Below are 19,448 nucleotides of genomic sequence, written 5' to 3' on the forward strand. Positions count from 1 at the left end.
CAGTCGCTCCAGACTGCCCTGCATCACCGCCAGCGGGTGGGCTCGAAATTCTGAGCCTTTTCCTCGCACCCCCAGTTGCGGGAGAATGTGAAGGAGGAGATGTTGACAGGTCGCGTTCCGCTTGACTTGACAATTTTCTCACCAGCAGGTCTTTCAACCCCAGCAGACTTGTGTCTGCCGGAAAGAGAGATCCAAGGTAGGCTTTAAATCTAGGATCGAGCATGGTGGCCAAAATGTAGTGCTCTGATTTCAACAGATTGACCACCCGTGAATCCTTGTTAAGCGAATTAAGGGCTCCATCCACAAGTCCCACATGCCTAGCGGAATCGCTCCGTGTTAGCTCCTCCTTCAATGTCTCCAGCTTCTTCTGCAAAAGCCTGATGAGGGGAATGACCTGACTCAGGCTGGCAGTGTCTGAACTGACTTCACGTGTGGCAAGTTCAAAGGGCAGCAGAACCTTGCACAACGTTGAAATCATTCTCCACTGCGCTTGAGACAGGTGCATTCCACCTCCTATATCGTGCTCAATTGTATAGGCTTGAATGGCCTTTTGCTGCTCCTCCAACCTCTGAAGCATATAGAGGGTTGAATTCCACCTCGTTACCACTTCTTGCTTCAGATGATGGCAGGGCAGGTTCAGTAGTTTTTGGTGGTGCTCCAGTCTTCTGTACGTGGTGCCTGTACGCCGAAAGTGTCCCGCAATTCTTCTGGCCACCGACAGCATCTCTTGCACGCCCCTGTCGTTTTTTAAATAATTCTGCACCACCAAATTCAAGGTATGTGCAAAACATGGGACGTGCTGGAATTTGCCCATATTTAATGCACACACAATATTGCTGGCGTTGTCCGATGCCACAAATCCACAGGAGAGTCCAATTGGGGTAAGCCATTCCGCGATGATCTTCCTCAGTTGCCGTAAGAGGTTTTCAGCTGTGTGCGTATTCTGGAAGGCGGTGATACAAAGCGTAGCCTGCCTAGGAAAGAGTTGGCGTTTGCGAGATGCTGCTACTGGTGCCGCCGCTGCTGTTCTTGCGGCGGGAGTCCATACATCTACCCAGTGGGCTGTCACAGTCATATAGTCCTGACCCTGCCCTGCTCCACTTGTCCACATGTCCGTGGTTAAGTGGACATTGGGTACAGCTGCATTTTTTAGGACACTGGTGACTCTTTTTCTGAGGTCTGTGTAAATTTTCGGTATCGCCTGCCTAGAGAAATGGAACCTAGATGGTATTTGGTACCGGGGACACAGTACCTCCAACAAGTCTCTAGTTGGCTCTGCAGTAATGATGGATACCGGAACCACGTTTCTCACCACCCAGGATGCCAAGGCCTCAGTTATCCGCTTTGCAGTAGGATGACTGCTGTGATATTTCATCTTCCTCGCAAAGGACTGTTGGACAGTCAATTGCTTGGTGGAAGTAGTAAAAGTGGTCTTACGACTTCCCCTCTGGGATGACCATCGACTCCCAGCAGCAACAACAGCAGCGCCAGCAGCAGTAGGCGTTACACGCAAGGATGCATCGGAGGAATCCCAGGCAGGAGAGGACTCGTCAGAATTGCCAGTGACATGGCCTGCAGGACTATTGGCATTCCTGGGGAAGGAGGAAATTGACACTGAGGGAGTTGGTGGGGTGGTTTGCGTGAGCTTGGTTACAAGAGGAAGGGATTTACTGGTCAGTGGACTGCTTCCGCTGTCACCCAAAGTTTTTGAACTTGTCACTGACTTATTATGAATGCGCTGCAGGTGACGTATAAGGGAGGATGTTCCGAGGTGGTTAACGTCCTTACCCCTACTTATTACAGCTTGACAAAGGGAACACACGGCTTGACACCTGTTGTCCGCATTTCTGTTGAAATACCTCCACACCGAAGAGCTGATTTTTTTGGTATTTTCACCAGGCATGTCAACGGCCATATTCCTCCCACGGACAACAGGTGTCTCCCCGGGTGCCTGACTTAAACAAACCACCTCACCATCAGAATCCTCCTGGTCAATTTCCTCCCCAGCGCCAGCAACACCCATATCCTCCTCATCCTGGTGTACTTCAACACTGACATCTTCAATCTGACTATCAGGAACTGGACTGCGGGTGCTCCTTCCAGCACTTGCAGGGGGCGTGCAAATGGTGGAAGGCGCATGCTCTTCACGTCCAGTGTTGGGAAGGTCAGGCATCGCAACCGACACAATTGGACTCTCCTTGTGGATTTGGGATTTCGAAGAACGCACAGTTCTTTGCGGTGCTACTGCTTTTGCCAGCTTGAGTCTTTTCATTTTTCTAGCGAGAGGCTGAGTGCTTCCATCCTCATGTGAAGCTGAACCACTAGCCATGAACATAGGCCAGGGCCTCAGCCGTTCCTTGCCACTCCGTGTGGTAAATGGCATATTGGCAAGTTTACGCTTCTCCTCCGACAATTTTATTTTAGGTTTTGGAGTCCTTTTTTTACTGATATTTGGTGTTTTGGATTTGACATGCTCTGTACTATGACATTGGGCATCGGCCTTGGCAGACGACGTTGCTGGCATTTCATCGTCTCGGCCATGACTAGTGGCAGCAGCTTCAGCACGAGGTGGAAGTGGATCTTGATCTTTCCCTAATTTTGGAACCTCAACATTTTTGTTCTCCATATTTTAATAGGCACAACTAAAAGGCACCTCAGGTAAACAATGGAGATGGATGGATACTAGTATACAATTATGGACGGACTGCTGAGTGCCGACACAGAGGTAGCTACAGCCGTGAACTACCGTACTGTACTGTGTCTGCTGCTAATATAGACTGGTTGATAAAGAGATGTAGTAGTATGTATGTATAAAGAAGAAAGAAAAAAAAACCTCGGGTAGGTGGTATACAATTATGGACGGACTGCCGAGTGCCGACACAGAGGTAGCTACAGCCGTGAACTACCGTACTGTACTGTGTCTGCTGCTAATATAGACTGGTTGATAAAGAGATGTAGTAGTATGTATGTATAAAGAAGAAAGAAAAAAAAACCTCGGGTAGGTGGTATACAATTATGGACGGACTGCCGAGTGCCGACACAGAGGTAGCTACAGCCGTGGACTACCGTACTGTACTGTGTCTGCTGCTAATATAGACTGGTTGATAAAGAGATGTAGTAGTATGTATGTATAAAGAAGAAAGAAAAAAAAACCACGGGTAGGTGGTATACAATTATGGATGGACTGCCGAGTGCCGACACAGAGGTAGCTACAGCCGTGAACTACCGTACTGTGTCTGCTGCGACTGGATGATAAATAATGATATAAAAAATATATATATATCACGACTGCAGCCGGACAGGTATATATTATATAATGACGGACCTGCTGGACACTGTCTGTCAGCAGAATGAGTTTTTTATAGAATAAAAAAAAAAACACCACACAAGTGAAGTCACACGACGAGTGTTTAACTTTTTCAGGCAATCACAATATAGTATACTACTAACTATACTGGTGGTCAGTGTGGTCAGGTCACTGGTCAGTCACACTGGCAGTGGCACTCCTGCAGCAAAAGTGTGCACTGTTTAATTTTAATATAATATGTACTCCTGGCTCCTGCTATAACCTATAACTGGCACTGCAGTGCTCCCCAGTCTCCCCCACAATTATAAGCTGTGTGAGCTGAGCACAGTCAGATATATATACATAGATGATGCAGCACACTGGGCTGAGCAGTGCACACAGATATGGTATGTGACTGAGTCACTGTGTGTATCGTTTTTTTCAGGCAGAGAACGGATATATTAAATAAAACTGCACTGTCTGGTGGTCACTGTGGTCAGTCACTAGTAAACTCTGCACTCTCTACACTTCTACAGTACTCCTAAGCTCCAGTAAATCAGGTCAATCTCTCTCTCTCTTCTAATCTAAATGGAGAGGACGCCAGCCACGTCCTCTCCCTATCAATCTCAATGCACGTGTGAAAATGGCGGCGACGCGCGGCTCCTTATATAGAATCCGAGTCTCGCGAGAATCCGACAGCGTCATGATGACGTTCGGGCGCGCTCGGGTTAACCGAGCAAGGCGGGAGGATCCGAGTCTGCTCGGACCCGTGAAAAAAACCATGAAGTTCGGGCGGGTTCGGATTCAGAGAAACCGAACCCGCTCATCTCTAATGAACAGCACTGTACAGTACGTCACTTTGGATGACTGAAGAAGACACGTTTTGTTGTTCTGCAATTGGGGATGGCTAAGGGGCGCACATAGGGTACTGCACTCCCCAACCCTTTGCACTTGAACGAAGGAAGTCATTCTCTAATACACATTTCTCTGACGTCCTAGTGGATGCTGGGAACTCCGAAAGGACCATGGGGATTAGCGGCTCCGCAGGAGACTGGGAGACTGGGCACAACTAAAGAAAGCTTTAGGACTACCTGGTGTGCACTGGCTCCTCCCACTAAGACCCTCCTCCAGACCTCAGTTAGCTTCTTGTGCCCGGCCGAGCTGGATGCACACTAGGGGCTCTCCTGAGCTACTAGAAAGAAAGTTTATTTTAGGTTTTTTATTTTACAGTGAGACCTGCTGGCAACAGGCTTACTGCAACGAGGGACTAAGGGGAGAAGAGCGAACCTACCTGCTTGCAGCTAGATTGGGCTTCATAGGCTACTGGACACCATTAGCTCCAGAGGGATCGACCGCAGGACCCGTCCTTGATGTGCGATCCCGAAGCCGCGCCGCCGTCCCCCTTACAGAGCCAGAAGCAAGAAGAGATCCGGAAAATCGGCGGCAGAAGACTTCAGTCTTCACCAAGGTAGCGCACAGCACTGCAGCTGTGCACCATTGCTCCTCATGTACACCTCACACTCCGGTAACTGATGGGTGCAGGGCGCTGGGGGGGGGCGCCCTGAGCAGCAATAAAAACACCTTGGCTGGCTAAAAAATCACAATATATAGTCCCAGAGGCTATATATGTGATAATTACCCCTGCCAGAATTCCATAAAAAAGCGTGAGAAAAGTCAGCAAAAAAGGGGCGGAGCTATCTCCCTCAGCACACTGGCGCCATTTTCTCTTCACAGTGCAGCTGGAAGAAAGCTCCCCAGGCTTTCCCGTGTAGTTTTCAGGCTCAAAGGGTTAAAAAGAGAGTGGGGGGGGGGGGCACTAAATTTAGGCGCAAATTTGTGTATACAAGCACCTATTAGGAAAAAAATCACTCAGTTATAGTGTTAATCCCCACATTATATAGCGCTCTGGTGTGTGCTGGCATACTCTCTCTCTGTCTCCCCAAAGGACTTTGTGGGGTCCTGTCCTCAGTCAGAGCATTCCCTGTGTGTGTGCGGTGTGTCGGTACGGCTGTGTCGACATGTTTGATGAGGAAGGTTACGTGGAGGCTGAGCAGATGCCGATAAATGTGATGTCGCCCCCTGCGGGACCGACACCAGAGTGGATGGATAGGTGGAAGGTATTAACCGACAGTGTCAACGCCTTACATAAAAGGCTGGATGACATAACAGCTGTGGGACAGCCGGCTTCTCAGCCCGTGCCTGCCCAGGCGTCTCAAAGGTCATCAGGGGCTCAAAAAAAAATGCCCGTTAACTCAGATGGCAGACACAGATGTCGACACGGAGTCTGACTCCAGTGTCGACGAGGTTGAGACATATACACAATCCACTAGGAACATCCATTGCATGATAACGGCAATAAAATAATAAAAAAAAAAAATGTGTTACACATTCTGACATTAACCCAAGTACCACATAAAAGGGGTTTTATGTTTGGGGAGAAAAAGCAGCCAGTGTTTTGTTCCCCCATCAGATGAGTGAATGAAGTGTGTGAAGAAGCGTGGGTTTCCCCGATATGAAACTGGTAATTTCTAAAAAGTTACTGCTGGCGTGCCCTTTCCCGCCAGAGGATAGGTTACGCTGGGAGATATCCCCTAGGGTGGATAAGGCGCTCACACGTTTGTCATAAAAGGTGGCACTACCGTTTTAGGATACGGCCACTTTGAAGGAGCCTGCTGATAAAAAGCAGGAGGCTATCCTGAAGGCTGTATATACACACTCAGGTATTATACGGAAAAATTGCCTCAGCATGAATAGTGCTGCTGCAGCAGGGTCTGATACCCTGTCAGATAATATTAATACCCTAGACAGGGATAATATTTGGCTAACATAGAGCATATTAAAGACGTAGGGGTATATTTACTAAGGTCCCGATTTTGACCGAGATGCCGTTTTTTCTTCAAAGTGTCATCTCGGTCATTTACTAAACTCAAATCACGGCAGTGGTGAGGGCATTCGTATTTTTTTGGAAGTCCTGAAAGAAAAATACGAATGAATACACCATCGGTCAAATACGCCAGCAAATTAGTAGAACTCGGTCATTTACTAAAAAGTGCAATTCTCAAAATAGGCAAACACTGCCGTGAAAAATTACAAATCGTAAAAAAGTGCTAAAAAAAAACAGACCTGCTTTTTTGAGCCGTGATTGGATAGGCATGCACGGATCCATGAGATCCGTGCATGTATATCAGTGGGAAGGGGTGGGAAAGTGTTAATTTTCCCCAAAAAAATTGCGCGGGGTCCCCCCTCCTAAGCATAACCAGCCTCGGGCTCTTTGAGACAGTCCTGGTTGCAAAAATATGGGAAAAAAATTGACAGGGGTTCCCCCATATTTAAGCAACCAGCACCGGGCTCTGCGCCTGGTCCTGGTTCCAAAAATACGGGGGACAAAAAGCGTAGGGGTCCCCCGTATTTTTGCAACCAGCACCGGGCTCCACTAGCTGGACAGATAATGCCACAGCCGGGGGACACTTTTATACAGTGCCCTGCGGCCGTGGCATCAAATATCCAACTAGTCACCCATGGCCGGGGTACCCTGGGGGAACGTATAACTTTAATACATACATACATACCAACATACATACATACTTACCTTATGTTCACACGAGGGTCGGTCCTCTTCTCCAGTAGAATCCATGGGGTACCTGTTGATAAAATTATACTCACAAAATCCAGTGTAGATCGGTCCTCTTCTGCTTGAAATCCATTTGTAATCCACGTACTTTTTAAAATAAAAAAACGAATACCCGACCACGAACTGAAAGGGCCCCATGTTTTCACATGGGACCCCTTTCCCCGAATGCCTGGAATCCCCTCTGACTTAAGTCCAAGAAGGTTCCATCAGCTAATAAGGGAGCGCCACGTTGTGGCACCCTCCTGATTGGCTGTGTGCTCCTGTACTGACTGACAGGCGGCACACGGCAGTGTTACAATGTAGCGCCTATGCGCTCCATTCTAACCAATGGTGGGAACTTTGAGGTCAGCGGTGAGCAGAGGCGGATTGGCCATAGGGTTTATAGGGAAGATTCCCGGTGGGCCGGCACACCCGCGGGGCCTGTTTTGTTTGAGGACATGTGGTCCTTTTTATAGACTTAATGAATAAGATGCAAAATAATTTGCATATATGAAAATTACTTTGCCACTTAGCCTGTGATTGCAAATGATCTAGTGTATGCTCTGTCTGCCTGCTTGGCTGACATATAAGATTGAGTTAATAGTGATTGGGATACGGTTGGTGCTTTCTAAAGAATTATATAGTTTCCTAAATTCTGAAGGTGTATCATATATGTGCTCATAATATATAATTTTATTTCTTTTTAACTTCCCCCTTGGTGCTGGCCGCTGGACATGCCCACTGTCTGGAAAGTCTTGGGGGGAGGGTGCTGCTGGCATGGCCCATGGCTAGACCTTACACCTCTGGTGCTGCCCATGTGGGGCCCCTAGTACAAATTTTTCCAGGGCCGCTTTTTGTTCCCAATCCGCCCCTGGCGGTGAGGTTACTCTCGGTCAACAACGTGGCGCTCCCTGATTGGCTGATGGAACCTTCTTGGACTTAAGTCAGAGGGGGTTCCAGGCATTCGGGGAAAGGGGTCCCATGTGAAAACATGGGGCCCTTTCAGTTCGTGGTCGGGTATTCGTTTTTTTATTTTAAAAAGTACGTGGATTACAAATGGATTTCAAGCAGAAGAGGACCGATCTACACTGGGTTTTGTGAGTATAATTTTATCAACAGGTACCCCATGGATTCTACTGGAGAAGAGGACCGACCCTCGTGTGAACATAAGGTAAGTATGTATGTATGTATGTTGGTATGTATGTATGTATTAAAGTTATACGTTCACGGTGTGTGTCTTCTGTCTTTATTGGGGTATTTTTTTAGTAGTAGTACTACAGGTACCAGCGGGCCCGTTTTTCCACCGCATGCTGGTACTTGTGGTTCTCCAAGTACCAGCTTGCGGGGGAGGCTTGCTGGGCCTTGTAGTACTGCTACTAAAAACAATGGCCCTCATTCCGAGTTCTTCGCTCTGTAAATTTCATCGCATCGCAGCAATTTTCCGCTTAGTCCGCATGCTCAAAGTCCGCACTGCGACTGCGCAAAGTAAATTTGCTATGAAGTTAGGATTTTTACTCACGGCTTTTTCATCGCTCCGGCGATCGTAGTGTGATTTACAGGAAATGGGTGTTACTGGGCGGAAACAGGCCGTTTTATGGGCGTGTGGGTAAAAACGCTACCGTTTCCGGAAAAAACGCAGGAGTGGCTGGAGAAACGGGGGAGTGTCTGGGCGAACGCTGGGTGTGTTTATGACGTCAAACCAGGAACGACAAGCACTGAACTGATCGCAGATGCCGGGTAAGTCTGAAGCTACTCTGAAACTGCTAAGAAGTTTGTAATCGCAATATTGTGAATACATCGTTCGCAATTTTAAGAAGCTAAGATTCACTCCCAGTAGGCGGCGGCTTAGTGTGAGCAACTCTGCTAAAATCGCCTTGCGAGCGAACAACTCAGAATGACCTCCAATATTCATAACTTTAAACAAAGGCTATCAACCCCCATCCGCAGCCCATTGGATGGGGGGGACAGCATCGGGCTTCACCCCTGGCCCTTGGATGGCTTGGGGGGGGTCCCCTTGATTGAAGGGGTCCCCACTCCCCCAGGGTACCCCGGCCAGGGGTGACTAGTTGGATATTTGATGCCACGGCCGCAGGGCACTGTATAAAAGTGACCCCCGGCTGTGGCATTATCTGTCCAGCTAGTGGAGCCCGGTGCTGGTTGCAAAAATACGGGGGACCACTACGCTTTTTGTCCCCCTTATTTTTGGAACCAGGACCAGGCGCAGAGCCCGTGCTGGTTGCTTAAATATAGGGGAACCCCTGTCAATTTTTTCTCCATATTTCTGCAACCAGGACCGGCTCAAAGAGCCTGAGGCTGGTTATGCTTAGGAGGGGGGAACCCACGCAATTTTTTTTCTCATTTACAACTATTTTTAAAAATAAAAAAAGGTGCACAATGAACCCCAGCACGGATCTCACAGATCCGGCCGTGATTCATTGTGTTAAACTCGGCAGTGTTTTGCCATTCACTCCCGTAAAACACTGAAAAAAATTACGAATGACATCGACATCGGAAAACACGAAAATGCAGAATACGACAGCTTAGTAAGTTAGTCGTAATAAATTCAAAAAGTTGCAGTTTTACACTTTCGATGTCATTCGTGATTAATCTCCCACCAAATCGGAAGAATTACGAATTTTAGTAAATATACCCTGTAGTCTTATATATGAGGGATGCACAGAAGGATATTTTGCCGGCTGGCATCCAGAATTAATGCAATGTCCATCCTGCCAGCAGGGTATTAGAGACCTGGCAGTGAACAGGTGATGCTGACTTTAAAAGGCACATGGAGATTCTGCCTTATAAGGGTGAGGAATTGTTTGGGGATGGTCTCTGGGACCTCGTATCCACAGCAACAGCTGGGAAGAAAATTTTTTACCTCAGGTTTCCTCACAACCTAAGAAAGCACTGTATTATCAGGTACAGTCCTTTCAGTTTCAGAAAAGCAAGGGGGCCAAAGGCGCTTCCTTTTCTGCACAAGGGAAGAAGGAAAAAGCTGCACGGACAGCCAGTTCCCAGGATCAAAAATCTTCCCCCGCTTCCTTTGAGTCCACAGCATGACACTGGGGCTCCACAGGTGGATACAGGTGCGGTGGGGGCGCATCTCGGAAATTTCAGGGACCAGTGGGCTTGCCCACAGGTGGATTCCTGGGTTCTGCAAGTAGTATCACGGGAATACAAACTGGAGTTCGAGACGACTCCCCCTAGCCTTTACCTCACATCAGCCTTGCCTACCTGCCCTCGAAGATAGGGAGTTAGTACTGGCGGCAATTCACAAGCTGTAGTTCCAGCAGGTGAAATCAAGGTACCCCTCCTTCAACAAGGCCGTAGTTACTATTCCAAAATGTTTGTGGTACCAAAATCTGACGGTTCGGTGAGACCCATTCTAAAATTGAAATCCTTGAACACTTAGGTACAAAGGTTCAAATTCAAAATGGAATCGCTCAGGGCGATTATTGCAAGCCTGGAGAATTTTCAGGGTATCACTGGACATCAAGGATGTTTACCTGCATGTCCCTATTTACCCTCCTCACCAGGAGCACCTCAAAATTGTGGTACAGGATTGTCATTACCAATTCCAGACGTTGCCGTTGGTTTGTCCCCGGCAGGGAGGGTATTTACCAAGGTAATGGCCGAAATAATTATCCCGTACTTGGACAATCTCCTTATAAAGGCGAGGTCCAGGGAGCAGTTGTTTGTCAGAGTAGTACTCTCCCGGGAAGTGCTACAACAGCACGGCTGGATTCTGAATATTCCAAAGTCGCAGCTGGTTCCTACGACGCGTCTACTGTTCCTGGGTATGGTTCTGGATACAGACCAGAAAAAAGTTTTTCTCTCGGAGGAGAAAGCCAAGGAGCTGTCATCTCTAGTCAGAGGCCTCCTGAAACCAAAAGAGGTGTCGGTGCATCACTGCACACGAGTCCTGGAAAAAATGGTAGCTTCCTACGAAGCAATTCCATTCGGCAGGTTTCATGCAAGAACTTTTCAGTGGGACCTGTTGGACAAGTGGTCCGGATCACATCTTCAGATGCATCGGCTGATAACCCTGTCTTCAAGGACCAGGGTATCTCTGCTGTGGTGGCTGCAGAGTGCTTATCTTCAAGAGGGCCGAAGATTCACCATACAGGACTGGGTCCTGGTGACCATGGATGCCAGCCTTCGAGGCTGGGGGGCAGTCGCACAGGGAAGAAACTTCCAGGGACTATGGTCAAATCTGGAGATTTCCCTACACATAAATATTCTGGAACAAAGGGCCATTTACAATGCCCTAAGTCAGGCAAGACCCCTGCTTCACAACCAGCCGGTATTGATCCAATCAGACAACATTACGGCAGTCGCCCATGTAAACCGACAGGGCGGCACAAGAAGCAGGATGGCGTGGCAGAAGCCACAAGGATTCTCCGATGGGCGGAAAATCACGTGTTAGCACTGTCAGCAGTGTTCATTCCGGGAGGGGACAACTGGGAAGCAGACTTCCTCAGCAGACACGATCTACACCCGGGAGAGTGGGGACTTCATACAGAAGTCTTCAAACTGATGGTAAACCGTTGGGAAAGGCCACAGGTGGACATGATGGCGTCCCGCCTAAACAAAAAGTTAAAAAGATATTGCGACAGGTCGAGAGACCCTCAGGCAATAGCTGTGGACGCTCTAGGGACACCGTGGGTGTACCAGTCAGTTTTATGTGTTCCTTCCTCTTCCTCTCATACCCAAGGTACTGAGGATAATAAGGAAAAGAGGAGTAAGTACTATACTTATTGTTCCGGATGGGCCAAGAAGAACTTGGTTCCTGGAACTTCAAGAAATAATCTCAGAGGACCCTCTACCACTCAGACAGGACCTGCTGCAGCAGGGGCCGTGTCTTTTCCAAGGCTTACCGCGGCTGCGTTGGCGGCATGGCGGTTGAACACCGGATCCTGAAGGAAAAGGACATTCCGGAGGAAGTCATTCCTAAGTTGATTAAAGCTAGGAAAGAAGTAACCGAAAACCATTATCACCGCATTTGCCGAAAATATGTTGCGTGGTGTGAGGCCAAGAAGGCCCCAACAGAAGAATTTCAGCTGGGTCGATTTCTGCACTTCCTACAGTCAGGAGTGACTATGGGCCTAAAATTGGGTTTCATTAAGGTCCAGATTTCGGTTCTGTCGATTTTCTTCCAGAAAGAACTGGCTTCACTGCCTGAAGTTCAGACATTTGTAAAGGGAGTGCTGCATATTCAGCCCCATTTTGTGCCTCCAGTGGCACCTTGGGATCTCAACGTGGTGTTGAGTTTCCTGAAATCACATTGGTTTGAGCCACTTAAAACCGTGGATCTGAAATATCTCACGTGGAAAGTGGTCATGTTATTGGCCTTGGCTTCGGCCAGGCGTGTATCAGAATTGGCGGCTTTGTCATGTAAAAGCCCTTATCTGATTTTCCATATGATAGGGCGGAATTGAGGATTCGTCCCCAGTTTCTCCCTAAGGTGGTATCAGCTTTTCACTTGAACCAACTTATTGTAGTGCCTGCGGCTACTAGGGACTTGGAGGATTCCAAGTTACTGGACGTAGTCAGGGCCTTGAAAATATATGTTTCCGGGATGGCTGGAGTCAGGAAAACTGACTCGCTATTTATCCTGTATGCACCCAACAAGCTGGGTGCTCCTGCTTCTAAGCAGACTATTGCTCGCTGGATTTGTAGTACAATTCAGCTGGCGCATTCTGCGGCTGGATTACCGCATCCTAAATCACTAAAAGCCCATTTCATGAGGAAAGTGGGCGCATCTTGGGCGGCTGCCCGAGGAGTCTCGGCTTTACAACTTTGCCGAGCTGCGACTTGGTCAGGGGCAAGCACGTTTGCTAAATTCTACAAATTTGATACCCTGGCTGAGGAGGACCTTGAGTTCTCTCATTCGGTGCTGCAGAGTCATCCACACTCTCCCGTCCGTTTGGGTGCTTTGGTATAATCCCCATGGTCCTTACGGAGTCCCCAGCATCCACTAGGACGTCAGAGAAAATAAGAATTTACTCACCGGTAAATCTATTTCTCGTAGTCCGTAGTGGATGCTGGGCGCCCATCCCAAGTGCGGAGTGTCTGCAATACTTGTATATAGTTATTGCCTAACTAAAGGGTTATTGTTATGAGCCATCTGTTGAGAGGCTCAGTTATATTTCATACTGTTAACTGGGTATAGTATCACGAGTTATATGGTGTGATTGGTGTGGCTGGTATGAGTCTTACCCGGGATTCAAAATCCTTCCTTATTGTGTCAGCTCTTCCGGGCACAGTTCCTAACTGAGGCTTGGAGGAGGGTCTTAGTGGGAGGAGCCAGTGCACACCAGGTAGTCCTAAAGCTTTCTTTAGTTGTGCCCAGTCTCCTGCGGAGCCGTTAATCCCCATGGTCCTTTCGGAGTTCCCAGCATCCACTACGGACTACGAGAAATAGATTTACCGGTGAGTAAAATCTTATTTTTTATTCAGTAGAGACCTTTTTGCATCCATGAATCTCATTTTCCGGGTCACCTCGGTCTGCCCCCTGCTCTGCCCCACCCCTGTCTGCTGCTATGACCCTGCTGTAACTGCTATTTTTTCCTGCTCCATCACCCGCTCACTCTGATACCCCCAATCCATCCTGCCTCCTACCACTCTGTCCTGCTTCCTTACCTCATTTCTGGTGGACCTTGCGCATACAATTTTACACTACATTGTCCCTATACCATAGACTGACTCTGTTCATTCTATAGACTGTCCTATGCCATACCTACCTACTCTTCCAGTATGTCTTGGATACTCCTGATTTTTCAGGTAGTTACCCAGACCCACAGAAAAAAAAGTGTCTGGATCTCTTGTTCTTTCAGGCTTGCCAGTGGTCCCAGTTTGTCACCCAGCCCACGACACCCAGAATCTGACAGGGGAGATACTGTAATTGGGAATCTCTGTTTGTAGATTGGGGATTGGGGATAAAATGATACGGTTTGTGTCCTTTTAGCCCTGCCCCGACTGTGATTTGCTGTATTTTGCCACAATATGGGTGGGTCTCAATTGCATAAAGTTTCTGGCCACCCCCCCAGAGCGGTCATTGGTATCTACTCTTTGACCATCTCCCAGAAAGGAGAAATCAAGTCGGCAAGTTTGTTCCATGCACACTTCTAAACATCACAGGCTCTCCCTGCGCACTATACGCAACACCACAGACTGCCCTGTGCACTGTACACTGTACCAAAGACTGATCCTGCACTACAGATTGACATGTTCTATTCTCCACTACACCAGCCAGCAATGACGTGCAGTCATTGGAGGGAGTGGGGCAGAGCTTCATCTGCTATACTCCAATAAAAAGTGCAGATTTTTCAACATATCTGTGTTATCATTTATAACAAAGATCAGTGGCAAATCTGCTATATTCATTGGAGTATACATTTAGGTGCCCTCCTGCAAATACAGGGAGAGATAACACGCGTGGAAGCAACAAGCTCAGCCTCACCCCTGGCAATCAGAAACTGGTGCGTGGGGCTGGGCCGCACCGTGGGCAATAATACTTCCCTGAAAAAAACAAACACATGGGAAGGCAGCTGTCACAACTATCTCATTTATGGGGGCTGAAGCTTGAGCACACATCAAGGCACACCCCTCTCAGTGGGGCAGATGTTATAGCTCTGATGGACACCTCTGATGATCGAGTAACCTATCCAGGAAGTTCAGACAGCTGCCATCATGCTCTTGTGCTGCCTGTGCTGGACATGTGGGATAGGTAGGGGTCGAATCATTGGCCGATCACTCACCCTGAAAAATCTTTAAAGAGAATATTCCCTCATACTGTGTTACTTTGAAGGCGTGCGCACGGGGGGTTCCTGGTGCGCACAGGCACCCCCTAATGTCCGGCACCCCCGCACTCCACGCCTGCGATAAGCCGCCAAACTCAGCCTGCCGCACTGAGCAACTGTGCTGTTGCGCCTGCAGGCCGCCGCCGGCAGCCAGCGGATGCAGAGGGAGTGATTGAGGTCAAGTTCCACCTTCCGCCCGCACTCACCAGTCTCCTCCTGCGGCAACGCGAACCCTAGGGGGACGGTCCTCAAGTATTTCCCTTCTCATGGGGCTGGACGGATGCAGCGTCTCCTCTCCTGTCTGCAAGTATGAGACGCATGTTAGGGGTGCCGGCGGTAGTGGCGGGTCCGGTGTGGTGGATCCGTACGCGGGCGGCTTTAATTAAAGATGCTGGTCAGACGGATTCTCGCTGACCCGGCAGGGGCTGGCAGCAATTATGGTGGCTGTTTTATTTTTTTGTGAAAGATATGTGTGTGTGTGTGTGTACAGTATGTATAGTGTCTGCTGTGTATGCATGTTGTGTACTGTGTATGTTAGTATATCATGTATGTGTATGTATACTATTATGAGTCTCCTATGTGTATGTATGCTGTGTGTGTGTGCGTATATATGTGTTTGTATATATATTTATACTATGTGTGTGTCTGTATGTATGTATGTATATGTGTGTGTGTGTGTGTACGGAACTCCCCTCCCCATAAAAATCCTGCAACTGCCCCTGTGTTGTGTCCGCATTGTCCTGCAACTGCCGCCACCAGACACGCCAACATTACAGGCCCAGCCCAGGCAGCGTTCCTCTCGGGAGGAATCGGAGCCGCGCCGGAGCGGAAGACACAGCTGAGCGACCCTGAGACAGTTCAGCACTCAGCAGACAGGGTAAGACACGCTGTCTGTGTCACTGAGACATCTCTATTTAATATATGTTAAATTTGGATTTTTTATTACTATAGATTATTTATATCCCTAAAAATATATATTATTAATGTGTTATACTTTTATAATAACGGTGAGCAATGCGGGGGTATTATGTGTTTCTGGCACTGCTAGGGGCATACTGTGTGCCATAATGTGAATTCCGGGTCATACTGTGTAACATATTGTGAGTTTTGGATCATACTGTGTGGTGTAACATTAATTTCAGCTCATACTGTATGTCATAAAGTTAATTTCGGCTCATACCGTGTGGCATAATGTGAATTTTGTCTCATAATGTGAGTTTCATCTCATACTGTGTGGCTTTATGTGAATTTCGACTCATACTGTGTGGCGTTATGTGAATTTTGTCTTATATTGTGTGGTGTAATGTGAATTTCGGCTCATACCGCTTGGCATAGTGTGAATTTTGTCTCATACTGTGTGGTGTAATGTGAATATCATCTCATACTGTGTGGCGTAATGTGAATTTTGCCTCATACCATGTTGCATAATGAGAATTTTGGCTCATACGGTGTGGCGTAATATGACTTTTGGCTCATACTGTGTGGCGTAATGTGAATTTTGGCTCATACCGTGTGGCGTAATGTGAGTTTCATCTCATACCGTGTGGCATAATGTGGATTTTGGCTCACACTGTGTGGCGTAATGTGAATTTTGTCTCACACTGTGTGGCGTAATATGAATTTTGGCTCATACTGTGTGACGTAATGTGAATTTCGGCTCATACCGTGTGGCATAATGTGAATTTTACTCATGCTGTGTGGCGTAATGTAAATAAGGGGCACTACTGTCGGTAGCTGATGAGCATGGGGACATTTGTGATAAATGCTGCTGTCCTGCGGAGGAGGGGTCTGATGGCAAAGAAAGAGGCAAATGTGGCTCTGATGGCACAAGTGTAAATTATAAACTTTCTTGTTTTATATTAAAATGGAAATGTTCGTCCTGGAATACATACCTCTTACAGGCGGCTGGGATCCCGGCTGTCATGATCCCAACAGCGGGATTCCGGCCACCAGTATGCTGGCAGCGGAGCGAGCGCTAGAAAGCCCCTTGTGGGCTCGCCGGGATCGCCACGCAAGAAGGCCCCTTGTGGGATCACTGCACTGGCCACGCTGCGGGCACAGAGGCTCACTGCGCTCGCCGCAAGATCTATTCGCCCTCTGTGAGTGTCGTGGACACCCACAGAGGGAGAAAAGCCTGTGGTGCCGGTATTCCGACATGCGGTCTCGTGATCGCCTCCCATTTGGCTCAATAAATCTCCTGTACTTTTCAGAGTGGCCCACTCAAAATTAGGGTGTAGTGCTGGGGGGTGCAAGGGGTGTGTGGGGGGTGGGGAGGGGATTGCATATGCACCTAGGCACACCACTCTCTAGTTCCGGCACAGGGATATATTGGGGAAGTGTAAGCAGTGATAGGGTACAGCGGCAGCTAGCACTCAGGGTTATGTCGTAGTGGACCGTCAGTACTGCCTGGTGGTCGCACCATTATGTTTCATTTTTTTTCTCTGGGGTGTGTTATATCTACTTTATTATTAGGGAGAAATTAGATTAAACCATGTGATTTTACTGAGAAAATGTAAAATCGTTTTAGACATGTCCCTGGATGATGCTAGACAGTAGACACGCCCAAAAGGTGGTTCTAGATACGCCCAAAAGGCAGTGCTAGACATGCACCTCTGGGGGTGCACCCCCTAATAAAATTAGCTGCGCACGCCTATGCTTTTCTGTATTGAGTCATTTTGTCTCCATCTGAACTCCTGGGTTTTGCAAAGATGTCAGGTGGGAGTTTGTCATATAAGAGGATGCAGATGCATGCGATTTACTTGTTGTGCTGCTGATATTTGTGGTGCTACAGCTGTGCTACTAACCAGCAGAACATAGTTCAGGATGATGGCAGGAGGGTGGTGTGAGATGCAGTCACATTGGAGTGCTCTGATGTCCAACATCCAGTGCAATACTGCTGCTCTCTCATGGCTGTTCACCTACCCCTCTATGAGCTATTTCCCATCGCTGCCCTCTTGCCCTTCATCCAGAGCTGCTCTCTTGCCTCTCATCCAGCATATTATGTTGTCTCAAAGTTCTTATTACTTAACATATACTTATGTGATACCCCAGCAGGGAGCCGCAGTGAAAGAGAGACCAGGGGTGTATTAGGACCCTGCGGACACCAGCCGGTGCCACAGGGCTGAAGTTGAGGGACACTAGGAACCAGCAAACAGCCAGTGAAGACAGTCCACCAATCCTCTTGCTTGGGGAAACGGAGGATGTTGGGGGCGGAGCAGTGAGAATGTGCTAAGTGAGATGCTCAGACGTTGACTGCAAGCAATGCTGGGGCACAGAGCAGGAGATGGCAGTGCTCAGAGAGGAGCAGAAGACCATTGAAGGATCCAGTGGCTGAGAAGGGACTGGCAGCAGGAACCTGCGCTCAGGCTGACAGCATGGTGTCACGCTCTGGAGTTTTAAAACCACTTTCTTACCTCTGCAGTTTTTGTCCCAGCTGGCATTGAGGTCTGCTCGTGTTGTGACCACACACCATTCCTAGATGATGCCCAGATCCATTTGTGATGCACATTGCTCCCAGCTGGCTATAAGGTCTACACTACTCAGTGTACGCAGTCGTGGATATGGTAGCCAGGGCCGGCAACAGAAATCTTGGGGCCCGGTACACTGATAATCTCTGCGGGCCCCCCCACCGACACCAGGATCCCCACGAGTGGGAATATGCCTGGGCCCCCTGCCGGCATTCTGACTGCCGGGATCCCGGCCACCGGGATCATAACTACATCCATCAGTCACCACCAAAGCACAGACATTCTGCTCTCATCTGACATGCACATGCATCCATATGTGCAGAATGCAGATGCATGCATAATGTGCAGAATGTGCCTTGCTGCATCCCACCCCAAACCAATCCTAAAACTCTAAACCAAACCCAAATCCCTATATATGCATGAAGTGATAAAAGCCTTACCAGCAGGCTGCAGCAGCAACACACTGACACAGCCGCCGGCGCCGCTAATTGACCAGGCTCGCCTCCCCAAGTTCCTCCGCAGTACTGTCTGTCCCGGGCCACTCCTGCTTGGCGCTCCGTCCGGCTCCTCACTCACACAGCAGAGACAGGGAGGCCGCGAGCGGTGAGGACTCTGGAGGGGCGGTCCGGACGAGCTTGCTGCTGTGTGACTGGTGCTGCAGTGCACCGTCAGTGCACTGCACAGCACACGGCATGGTCAGGGACTGGCTGACAGGATGACAGGTGACCTGGGGGCACTGAGGGGTGAACACAGGACTCGCGAGGGGGGGGAGCAGCGCTGGAAAAAAAATCTCAACCACACAGCGGGCAGCCAGCGGCTACCATGCCGGGAGCAATATATAATTATTTTCACTTATGATGAAATGCAGCCGCTGCTGCCCGCCGCTGCCTGGACCTTGGGGCCCCTCACAATGATGGGGCCCGGGAAGGGTGTCCCATTTGACCCCCCCTGTCGCCGGGCCTGATGGTAGCGTTACTCAGGCTGCTCACTAAAGTTCCCTCCAAACCTCAGTCAACTGACGCTCTGCCACTCAAAGCGCTGTTCCCAGAGCAGCTGACTGCAGCATCCAATCACCAAATGCTCAACCCTATAAATTCAACTTCCAAACTGGCTCAAATCACCAGTACAACATCGCTGCTGCTGAAGTTACACCCCTGTGCTGAGCTCCCATGTACTCTGTATCTGTACATACTCAGTCTGCCCGTATCCAGTTCCAGCCTGGCTGATGCAAGTCTCCAGTTACCACTGTGCTCCAGTCTACTATATTAGAGACTTGCTTCTAG

General features: G+C 48.7%; 1 protein-coding gene across 4 annotated transcripts in view; it reads right to left on the reverse strand.

The window, feature by feature from the left end:
* The window catches only part of LOC134945488 (NXPE family member 1-like), a 100,727-nt gene extending 85,296 nt beyond the window's left edge, over nucleotides 1-15,431 (reverse strand). For 3 of the 4 annotated variants that reach the window (XR_010182122.1, XM_063934811.1, XM_063934809.1), the window contains exon 1: nucleotides 14,905-15,431. The gene's annotated coding sequence lies outside the window, so the exon portion shown is untranslated. Of the gene's footprint in view, nucleotides 1-14,656; nucleotides 14,882-14,904 lie in introns of those variants that run through there. The other variant, XM_063934810.1, reaches the window with a different exon arrangement.
* Nucleotides 15,432-19,448: the final 4,017 nt, after the last annotated feature.

Source organism: Pseudophryne corroboree, chromosome 7, assembly GCF_028390025.1.
Source record: "Pseudophryne corroboree isolate aPseCor3 chromosome 7, aPseCor3.hap2, whole genome shotgun sequence".
Taxonomy (NCBI): Eukaryota; Metazoa; Chordata; class Amphibia; order Anura; family Myobatrachidae; genus Pseudophryne; species Pseudophryne corroboree.